Genomic DNA, 11,680 nt, shown 5'->3' with positions numbered 1-11,680 from the left:
ACGTCTAGCCGATTGCACGTAAGCAAGATTCTTGTGGTCGGTCCAGACAATAAACGGTTGCTCCGCCCCCTCCAACCAGTGGCGCCACTCCTCCAAGGCAAGCTTCACCGCGAGAAGCTCCCGGTTACCCACATCGTAGTTCCTCTCCGCAGACGAAAGACGACGAGAGTAGAAGGCGCAGGGATGGAGTTTCCCGTCAGTGGAGCATCGCTGGGACAGGATGGCGCCAACCCCCACATCAGACGCATCCACTTCAACGATGAACTGATGGGCCGTGTCAGGTTGAGAGAGAATCGGTGCGTTGGTGAATCGCCTCTTCAAATCCAGGAACGCTCGGTCCGCCTCAGGATTCCAACTGACACATCACAGGATTCCAACACACATCACAGGCTGGGAGCAGTTCATGGTCACTTAGGGGTAAAGTGCCTTGCTCAAGGGCACAACAGCAGTCGGTAGTATACAGAGATATTGTAGCTGGGAACCCTTTGGCTGCCGGATCACTCCCTGCAGATTTCCCCACAGGCAGCTAGGGGTTCGAACCGATAACCCGCCAGTAATCAGCCTGCCTTTCTAACCTCGAAGCTACTGCCGCCCCTATTCATTTAGCTCTTTCCTCACTCCCTTGTCTTATCAACCCTTCCCTCCTCAAAGTATATAATTTAGAAATGTGGGTGAAACGATCCCTAAAAATTCATCCCTAGCGGTTAAGAGTGTTGGGCCAGTAACCGAATGGTCGCTGGTACAAATCCCCAAGCCATAAAGGTCAAAGAATTCTGCGGAAGACATTTTGGTTGACTGCATTCAGTTGTGTAACTGACTAGGTACCCCCTTTCTCTTTTGCAGCAGAGGAAATAGACCAGGAAACACTCTTGCTTTTGGATGACTCGACTATAGCCTGAAGTTAAAGAAGAATATTAAATACCTTTTTTATACACGAGGGGAGGTCCTCGGGACACACACATGAATACTTGGGACTGTGGACACACCAAGCGACACACCAAGCTTGAGCAGTAGCCGGGTCTAGCCAGGTACATGTTGAAAGATTTGTTGTGTATTTTGAAAACAGATTGTTAAAAGGAGTGGTCGGGTAGGCTGTTTGGAGTGTTAATGCGACAATAAAAAAATAATATATATATATACAGTACCAGCCAAACGTTTGGACACACCTACTCATTCAAAGGTTTTTCTTTATTTTTACTATTTTCTACGCAGTGGTCTAAGGCACTGCATCGCAGTGCTAGCTGTGCCACTAGAGATCCTGGTTCGAATCCAGGCTCTGTCGTAGCCGGCCGCGACCGGGAGACCCATGGGGCGGCGCACAATTGGCCCAGCGTCGTCCAGGGTAGGGGAGGGAATGGCCGGCAGGGATGTAGCTCAGTTGGTAGAGCATGGCGTTTGCAACGCCAGGGTTGTGGGTTCGATTCCCACGGGGGGCCAGTATGAAAAAATAAATAAATTAATTAATAATGTGTGCACTCACTAACTGTAAGTCGCTCTGGATAAGAGCGTCTGCTAAATGACTAAAATGTAAAATGTAATAATAGTGAAGACATCAAAACTATGAAATAACACATATGGAATCATGTAGTAACCTAAGAAGTGTTAAACAAATCAAAATATATTATATATTTGAGATTCTTCTAAATAACCACCCTTTGCCTTGATGACAGCTTTGCACACTCTTGGCATTTTCTCAACCAGCTTCATTAGGTAGTCACCTGGAATGCATTTCAAATAACAGGTGTGCCTTGTTAAAAGTTAATTTGTGGAATTTCTTTCCTTCTTAATGCGTTTGAGCCAATCAGTTGTGTTGTGACAAGGTAGGGGTGGTATACAGAAGATAGCCCTATTTGGTAAAAGACTAAGCCCATATTAAGGCAAGAACAGCCCAAATAAGCAAAGAGAAATGACAGTCCATCATTACTTTAAGACAAGAAGGGCAGTCAATCTGGAAAATGTCAAGAACTTTGAAAGTTTCATCAAGTGCAGTCGCAAAAACCATCAAGCGCTATGATGAAACTGGCTCTCATGATGACCGCCACAGGAAAGAAAGACCGAGTGTTAACTGCACCTCAGATTGCATCCCAAATAAATGCTTCACAGAGTTCAAGTAACAGACACATCTTAACATCGACTGTTCAGAGGAGACTGCGTGAATCAGGCCTTCATGGTCGAATTGCTGCAAAGAAACCACTACTAAAGGATAAGAATAAGAGACTTGCTTGGGCCAACAAACACAAGCAATGGACATTAGACCGGTGGAAATCTGTCCTTTGGTCTGATGAGTCCAAATTTGAGATTTTTGGTTCCAACCGCCATGTCTTTGTGAGACGCAGAGTAGGTGAATGGATGATCTCTGCATGTGTGGTTCCCACCATGAAGAATGGAGGAGGAGGTGTGATGGTGTGGGGGTGCTTTGCTGGTGACACTGTCTGTGATTTATTTAGAATTCAAGGCACACTTAACCAGCATGGCTACCACAGCATTCAGCAGCGATACGCCATCCCATCTGGTTTGCACTTATTGGGACAATCATTTGTTTTTCAACAGGACAATGACCCAAAACACACCTCCAGGCTGTGTAAGGGCTATTTGACCAAGAAGGAGAGTGATTGAGTGCTGCATCAGATGACCTGGCCTCCACAATCACCCGACCTCAACCCAATTGAGATGGTTTGGGATGAGTTGGACCGCAGAGTGGAGGAAAAGCAGCCAACAAGTGCTCAGCATATGTGGGAACTCCTTCAAGACTGTTGGAAAAGCATTCCTCATGAAGCTGGTTGAGAGAATGCCAAAGAGTGAGCAAAGCTGTCATCAATGCAAAGGGTGGCTACTTTGAAGAATCTCAAATCTCAAATATATTTTTGGTTTGTTTAACACTTTTTTGGTTACTGCATGATTCCATATGTGTTATTTCTTAGTGTTGATGTCTTCACTATTATTCTACAACGTTTGACTGGTAATGTATATAAAAAATGATGATGTCCCCCCCCACTTCTGAAACCAAAGTTGCACCCCTGGCCGGGACCACGCTGGTCTGGAAAGGAGGCTGTTTGTTAATGCAATATTTTTTTGAGACAGGGTTTGATTGGTTCTCTCAAAAAATAAGAATTCCTTGGGTTGAGAGCTCATTGTTTGGATTTGAAAATCCAACCATTGTAGTAGAAGGGGGCGGTGCTTGGGGGCTGAGTGTGGCTGTGCGTGTGGGTGTTTGAATGAGAGATACAGAGGAGAGCCAACCAGTAAAAGCACAGCCCCCTTCATTATTGACGCATTGTGCCGACAACATCAAAGAGCCATTCCAGACTGAGGTCAGGAGGACTTTGAGAGTTAGGTGTTAGCCAGACTAATGATTAACTGCAATGGAAAAGTAATTGTTTGTCTGCTTTACTACAGATTGCTCAGGACTTCTCCATTTTAAACCTGGACTGTTCGGGGAAACTCACTGAGAACTGGATCGCGGTCTTCAAGGACAAAACTTTGCTTCGCCAGCTGAGAGAAGCAGGCTCAAGATCTTTGAAGTGCAGGTATAGTTGGAAATGACCTTGTTGATGGTGCCTCAGATGCTCATTCATTTTTTGCCTGAAACAATCAAGTTATTCACTAAACATTCTTCTCTCCAGATACACAAGGTGACATCGCTTTAGGACTTCTGCCAGTGGTCCCCCCAACACCAGTCTACAAGATTGGCAGGAAGACATGCCGAACCACCTTTGAAGAGACCAGAAAGTCCTTCATTGACTTTATTTTTTATTTATTTATAGTTATGAACGCTCAAGTGTTCAGTTTATTTGTCTTATTTCTTGTTTGTTTCACAATAAAAAATATTTTGCATCTTCAAAGTGATAGGCATGTTGTGTAAATCAAATAATACAAACCCCCCAAAAATCCATTTTAATTCCAGGTTGTAAAGCAACAAAATAGGACAAATGCCAAGGGGGGTGAATACTTTCGCAAGCCACTGTACAGCGACTGAAATCACTGCAACACTTAACAAAGAGCTGCAGTTAGTTTCAGAATGGGTGGAAAGGAATAAGTTAGTCCTAAATATTTCAAAAACTAAAAGCATTGTATTTGGTGAATAAAGGTGATTCTGATATTACATTTACATTTTAGTCATTTAGCAGTTTTAGTGTTACTAAACACTTGTGATGTACTGTCTTATTAGTAATCACCTTTTGTCCCTCCCGAGGTGTTTGCCAGTGCCTGATGGGCATGGCAGTGTAGATCAGTTCCAGGCTCTTCTTGTCACAGATACTGGTCATGAAAGAGCCTGACTTACAGACTTGACCCAGCTACTATCCCAGAGAAGAAGACAGTGGGAATGGGGCCGGCGCCGGAGCGGATGGCTGCCGTTTTACGTGCTCCTAACCAATTGTGCTATTTTGTTGGTTTTTCCGCATTGTTTGTAACTTTTTTGTACATTGTTTGTAACTGATTTTGTACATAATGGTTCTACTACCGTCTCTTATGACCGAAAAGAGCTTCTGGATATCAGAACAGCGATTACTCACCTCGAACTGGACTAATCATTTTTCTTTAATGAGTCTGACGCAAAGGATATACTGTTGCTCCCGAACCAGGCCCAAATCCTCGTCATTCCAATGAAGAAAAGGGGGCGCAGATCCAGGTGCCTTGTCAGAATTCGTTGGAGAGTGGGTAAAACACACCTCTACCATGCGTTCTATTGGCCGACATGCAATCACTAGAGAATAAACTGGATGAGCTCCGTTCGAGACTATCCTTCCAACAGGAAGTTTCACAGAATCGTGGCTGAACGACGACACAGATAATATACAGTTGGCTGGATTTTCCGTGCATCGGCAAGACAGAACAGCTACCTCCGGTAAGTTGAGGGGTGGTGGTGTGTGTCTATTTGTCAATAACAGCTGGTGTGCGATGTCTAATATTAAGGAAGTCTTGAGGTATTGCTCGCCTGAGGTAGAGTACCTCATGATAAGCTGTAGACCACACTGTCTACCAAGATCATTTTCATCTGTATTTTTCGTAACTGTCTATTTACCACCACAAACTGATGCTGGCACTAAGACCGCACTCAACAAGCTATTTAAGGCCATAAGCAAACAAGAAAATGCTCATCCAGAAGCGACGGTCCTAGAGGCCGGGGACTTTAATTCAGGCAAACTTAAATCCGTTTTACCTAATTTCTACCAGCATGTCACGTGCAATCAGAGGAAAAAAAACTCTAGACCACCTTTACTCCACACACAGAGACACGTACAAAGCTCTCCCTCCATTTGGCAAATCTGATCATAATTATATCCTCCTGATTCCTGCTTACAAGCAAAACCTAAAGCAGGAAGTACCAGTGACTCGCTCAATATGGAAGTGGTCAGATGACGCAGATGCTACGCTACAGGACTGTTTTGCTAGCACAGACTGGAATATGTTCCGGGATTCATCCAATGGCATTGAGGAGTATACCACCTCAGTCACCGACTTCATCAATAAGTGCATCAACGACGTCCCCCCCCACAGTGACCTTACATACATATCCCAACAAGAAGCCATGGATTACAGGCAACATCCACACCGAGCTAAAGGTTAGAGCTGCTGCTTTCAAGGAGCGGGACACTAATCCGGACGCTTATAAGAAATCCCGCTATGCCCTCAGACGAACCAGGACTAAGACTGAATCCTACTACACAGGCGCTGACGCTCGTCGGATGTGGCAGGGCTTGCAAACTATTACGGACTACAAAGGAAAACCCAGCCACGAGCTGCCCAGTGACACGAGACTACCAGACGGACAAAATGCTTTTTATGCTCGCTTCGAGGCAAGCAACACTGAAGCATGCATGAGAGCACCAGCTGTTCCAGACGACTGTGTGATCACGCTCTCCGTAGCCGATGTGAGCAAGACCTTTAAACAGGTCAACATTCACAAGGCCACGGGGCCAGATGGATTACCAGGACGTGTACACAGAGCATGCGCAGACCAAATGGCAAGTGTCTTCACTGACATTTTCAACCTCTCCCTGACCGAGTCTGTAACACCTACGTTTCAAGCAGACCACCATAGTCCCTGTGCCCAAGAACGTGAAGGTAACCTGCCTAAATGACGTTGGTAGCCACGAAGTGCTTTGAAAGGCTGGTCATGGCTCACATCAACACCATCATCCCGGAAACCCTAGACCCACTCCAATTCGCATACCGCCCCAACGGATCCACAGATTACGCAATCTCAATTGCACTCCACACTGCCCACCTGGACAAAAGGAACACCTATGTGAGAATGCTGTTCATTGACTACATCTCAGTGTTCAACACCATAGTGCCCACAAAGCTCATCACTAAGCTAAGGACCTTGGGATTAAACACCTCCCTCTGCAACTGGATCCTGGACTTCCTGACGGGCCGCCCCCAGGTGGTAAGGGTAGGCACAAACACATCTGCCACACTAATCCTCAACAAGGAGGCCCCTCAGGGGTGAGTGCTTAGTCCCCTCCTGTACTCCCTGTTCAGCCACAATTGTATGGCTAAGCACAACTCCAACACCATCATTAAGTTTGCTGACGACACAGCGGTGGCAGGCTTGATCACCGACAACGATGATCTTTAGTAAATATTTTCTTAAAACTGCATTGTTGGTTAAGGGCTTGTAAGTAAGAATTTCACGGTAAGGTCTACTACACCTGTTGTATTTGGCGCATATAAAATGTTATTTGATAGCTACCTAATATGCAAATCCCACTTGAAATTAAATATCTAGCTAGCTAACGTTAGCTAGCAAGGATCTTAGGTAGCCAGTTTGAGTTGAAACGTTATTGAATGCTAGCTGGCTTCATCATATCCAACCTGAAATGCCAATGAATAGGTTACAAGATCTGGCATGATAGCCAATCGAAATCCCTCCAATTTGCAGCTGAAAAAGCTGTTGTTAGCAACATATTTGCTAACGTTAGCAATGCAAATCTTCCTCTCTGACATTACATGAAATTACATGTTAGGGAGATCCTTTTCATTTAGCTAGTTACATCACAGTATCATAGCTAGCCTCGCTCGCTAGCATTATCAAATAATGTAGCTAGCTAGTATAACCAACATTCACTCACCAACAACAGTCTCAGGTTTGACGGTTGACAGCCCGCAGAAGTAGTAGCTAGCGTTGGATGTAATCCATATCCTGACCACCTGCTCAAGATTGAACAACTTTATGGAAGCCCATTTTCACAATAATATTTCCCGAGCAATATGTGCGTTGCACACCAAGCTACTGTCAATGCTAATCTGTGCAGACTATACGTGTTCAGCATGGCAGGGGGCATAACCACACTGTGTTGTCTGGGGAAAACTGTTACTCCGTGCATAACTATTCCACCTAGGCGTTGCCACCACGCGTTAATGGGCAAGAGGGGGCATGTATGTTGACAGAATTATAATCCAAACCTCAGGAAACTGTGGCATACCCTTAATTTGTGACATACTGTTTTCCTAATCATCTTGCAAATCTCAGTTTTGGACTATACTGTTTATGACCAAAATTATCCTATTTTCACTTTGTAGTACTTTGACACTAGAATAAATGTTTTACTCATATCGATGCATACCAACCAGAGAAGTAGCTTTTTCGATTCAGTCACTCTTTAATACGTTTCAGTTTCATAATATTAATGTGAGAGTGATTTGAAGGAGTCAGGCGCAGGAGGGTAAATCACAGAATACAGAGTTTATTCTGTAGTACACAGTTACGTTGGATAGCGTCAACAGTCCAGTGTGCAAAACAGGCGCACTGGAACAAATACAGGCACACAGGGAAAATATACCCCGGCAATAAAAGTACAGGTAGCTCCACCGAGCTACACTCATTTCACATGAAACAATCACCCACAAGGACAAGGGGCCAGAGGGAACACTTATACATATGGGGAATATGAACCAGGTGTGTGTAATTGACAAGACAAGACAAATGGAATGATGAGATATGGAGCGGCAGTGGCTAGAAGGCCGGTGACGACGAACGCCAAAGCCTGCCCGAACAAGGAAGGGAGGCAGCTTCGTAGGAAGTCGTGACAATTCATATCGGTTATTTATCTAAATCCAATTTAAAGGCTTTGCAAAGTTAATGCAAAGTACACTAATAATGTAAACATATTCTCAAATATATCCTGGAAATGCAATTAACTCATTGTAAAACTTAATCTTTCATTCAATAATTAATGACATGATTCAAGTGTTCAGGCTGTATAGGCAGGTTTAACACTGGTAGCCCAATTCTGATATTTTACCTCTAATTGGTATTTTGACCAATCAGATCAGCTCTTTGGCCAATTAAATTGGTCTGGCAGTGTAAATGCAGCCTTTGAGTTGTTATCCTGTATCTCATACTAGTTCTAACCAGAAGATGGCATCCTCTACTTTCTGACATATTTGGTCCAGTGAATATTATCAGAAAGCCTGTATCAAAGACATATTTTATACAGTATTTTAAACTCATAATTGAATGTTAACAAGACAAACAAAACTACAATGCGGGATAACTTATATCCTCTGCAGTCAGATTGGCCATGCCAGGTGATGCAGCTGTGCTTCAATTCAAACTAACAAAACCTTTTCAATTCAGAAAATATGTTGGGTAAATTGCCACAGTATATATTTGTTGTGGTAAACAAGGAAATACTTTATTTGAGTTGTACGGAATGATTGTGAAATGGATAAATCAGTCCTTAGTCTGCTCACTTAGCATGTTTTAAGTCAACACTGACCTATAGGTTATAGGTTGAGAGCTTTTGTGAAAGAGCACAGTTAGAAAGATATGGCATATAGAAGCAGACCGGATAGACATCATGAAAATGATCGGAGAGGTTGAGGGTAGAGGAAGTTCAGGAGTGGAAACAGGCAAAATAGAATTATTGTAGGACTGACTGTGTCCATAAAATGTATGTGGTGGTCTAAGGCACTGCATCGCAGTGCTAGCTGTGCCACTAGAGATCCTGGTTCGAATCCAGGCTCTGTCGTAGCCGGCCGCGACCGGGAGACCCATGGGGCGGCGCACAATTGGCCCAGTGTCGTCCAGGGTAGGGGAGGGAATGGCCGGCAGGTAGCTCAGTTGGTAGAGCATGGCATTTGCAACGCCAGGGTTGTGGGTTTGATTCCCACAGGGGGCCAGTATGAAAAATGTAACAAAAGAATGTATGCACTCACTAACTGTAAGTCGCTCTGGATAAGAGCGTCTGCTAAATGACTAAAATGTAAAATGTAAATGGAAGTAGAGGCCTAAGCGTTGTTGTTCACTAGTTTACTCCAATTAGGGAAGGGGTGGTGGGGTTGGAAAGTAATAAAGGGAAATATATTTTTTTAAAGGATATGTATATATATGTATGTATATGTATTTATATGTATGTGTATATGTATGTGTATGTATATATATATATATATATATATATATATATATATATATATATATATATATATATATATATATATATATATATTTTTTGCAGAAAATAACAACATATGGGGGGATTGGAAGTGATGCAGACAATTACATTGATGGAAGTTACAATCGATCTGTGATATTAAAGCTGATCTACCCCCTAAAAAAGAAAAAGAAAAGAAAAAAATTAAAATTTTAATTAAAAAAACAACAACAACAAAAAGAAACAAGAGTGGTAATACAGTGGCCAATTATGGTTGCAACGGAGATCAGCTGTGCGGTTGATCTTAGCCCATATTGATGGTTCAATGAGAGATCACCTCACGGTAATACAGTGGCCAATAATGGTTGCAATAGGCCCATCATGTTGATCTCATGGATGGTCAGTCCTTACATCGATTATACTGCTCTACTAAGCAAAAGAGCAGTAACTGTTCATAGAGTGAAACTGAGAAAAATTACTTCAAAGTTGTTTTATTGTCCAGCCAAATGAACTGTAGGCAGATGATTATCTGTTGTCTTACTATGAGGTTATATTTTATTAATATTGACCCTGACCTCTGACATTATCTTTGACCCTAGACGGCAGTTCCTGCCTTCTTGCTTGGTACACCCACTGGAATACGTTTCCATGACAATTATTTTAACACAAACTTGTGTTCATGTATTTATTTACATGTGGCTATCAGTGTCATATAGTTTGATACTTGTATCAGCAAAGAACAATAAATAATACCAAGGTAAACCGTAGACACTGCAGCCCAAGGCTCTGTGAAACCAAGGTAAAAGGCAGTAACTGATGTACTATAAAATCTGTCCAAATGGAACGAAACTCTCTTTTGCAACTGTTGGACTAATGATTACATCCAATATCAGCTATTTCTATTTTCTTTTTTAAACTTTAGTCAGTTAAGAACAAATTCTTATTTACAATGACGGCCTACCCCAGCCAAACCCTCCCCTAACCGGGACAATTATGCACCATCCTATGGGACTCCCGATCACAGCTGGTTGTGAAACAGCCCGGGATCGAACCCGGGTCTGCAGTGACACCTCTAGCACTGCAGTGCAGTGCCTTAGACCGCTGCGCCACTCAGGATCCCTAAAAAGTAAGATGCAGGCAAGAGTGTGCAAGGTGGTATTGAATGTGTCACTGTCTGTCCATCTGTCACTGTCTGTGCACCTACATTGTAAACTTTCATTCATAGTCTAGGTTGTAGCAACCTCATGATGGATATAGGGAAAATACCAGTATCATGTAGTAGCCTAAACCTATCGCTGTTACATTTAACTGGGTGAATGGAATATGAATGACAGTCATCCAATATGCTGTAATATAAATAAGGCCATGCTCGTGAAAAAACGGCACTGACCGCTACTGTACCCTACACATACATTTATCTGTAAGGTCCCTCATTTGAGCAGTGACTTTCAAACACAGATTCAACCACAATGACCAGGTAGGTTTTCCAATGCCTTGCAAAGAAGGGCACCTATTGGTAGATGGATAAAAAAAAGCAGACATTGAATATACGTTTGAGCATGGTGAAGTTATTAATTACCCTTTTGGATGGTGTATCAATACACCCAGTCATAACAAAAATACAGGCATCCTTCCTAACTCAGTTGCCGGAGAGGAAGGAAACCACTCAGGGATTTAGGAGAAAACTGAGGATGAATCAGCAAAATTGTAGTTACTCCACAATACTAACCTAATTGACAGAGTGAAAAGAAAGAACATGCATTCTGTTTGCAACAAGGCACTAAAGTAATACTGCTAAAAATGTGGCAAAGCAATTATCTTTTTGTCCTCTTTATAAAGTGTTATGTTTGGACCAATACAACACATTACTGAGTACCACTCTCCATATTTTCAAGCAGAGTGGTGGCTGCATCATGTTATGGGTATGCTTGTAATCATTAAGGACTGGGGAGTTTTTCAGGATAAAATAATAAACGGAATGCACAGGCAAAATCCTAGAGGAAAACCTGGTTCAGTCTGCTTTCCACCAGACACTAGGAGATTAATTCACCTTTCAGCAGGAAAATAACCTAAAACACAATGCCACATCTATACTGGAGCTGCTTACCAAGAAGACAGTGAATGTTCCTGAGTGGCCGAGTTAACAGTTTTGACTTAAATCTACTTGACAATCTATGGCAAGACCTTGCAATGATCAACAACCAATTTGACAGAGCTTGAAGAATTTTGAAAAGAATAATGGGCAAATGTTGCACAATCCAGGTGTGGAAGGCTCTTAGAGACTTACCCAGAAAGACTCA

Source organism: Coregonus clupeaformis, chromosome 24 (assembly GCF_020615455.1).
Source record: "Coregonus clupeaformis isolate EN_2021a chromosome 24, ASM2061545v1, whole genome shotgun sequence".
NCBI lineage: Eukaryota > Metazoa > Chordata > Actinopteri > Salmoniformes > Salmonidae > Coregonus > Coregonus clupeaformis.
Note: the sequence above shows the minus strand (reverse complement) of the source record.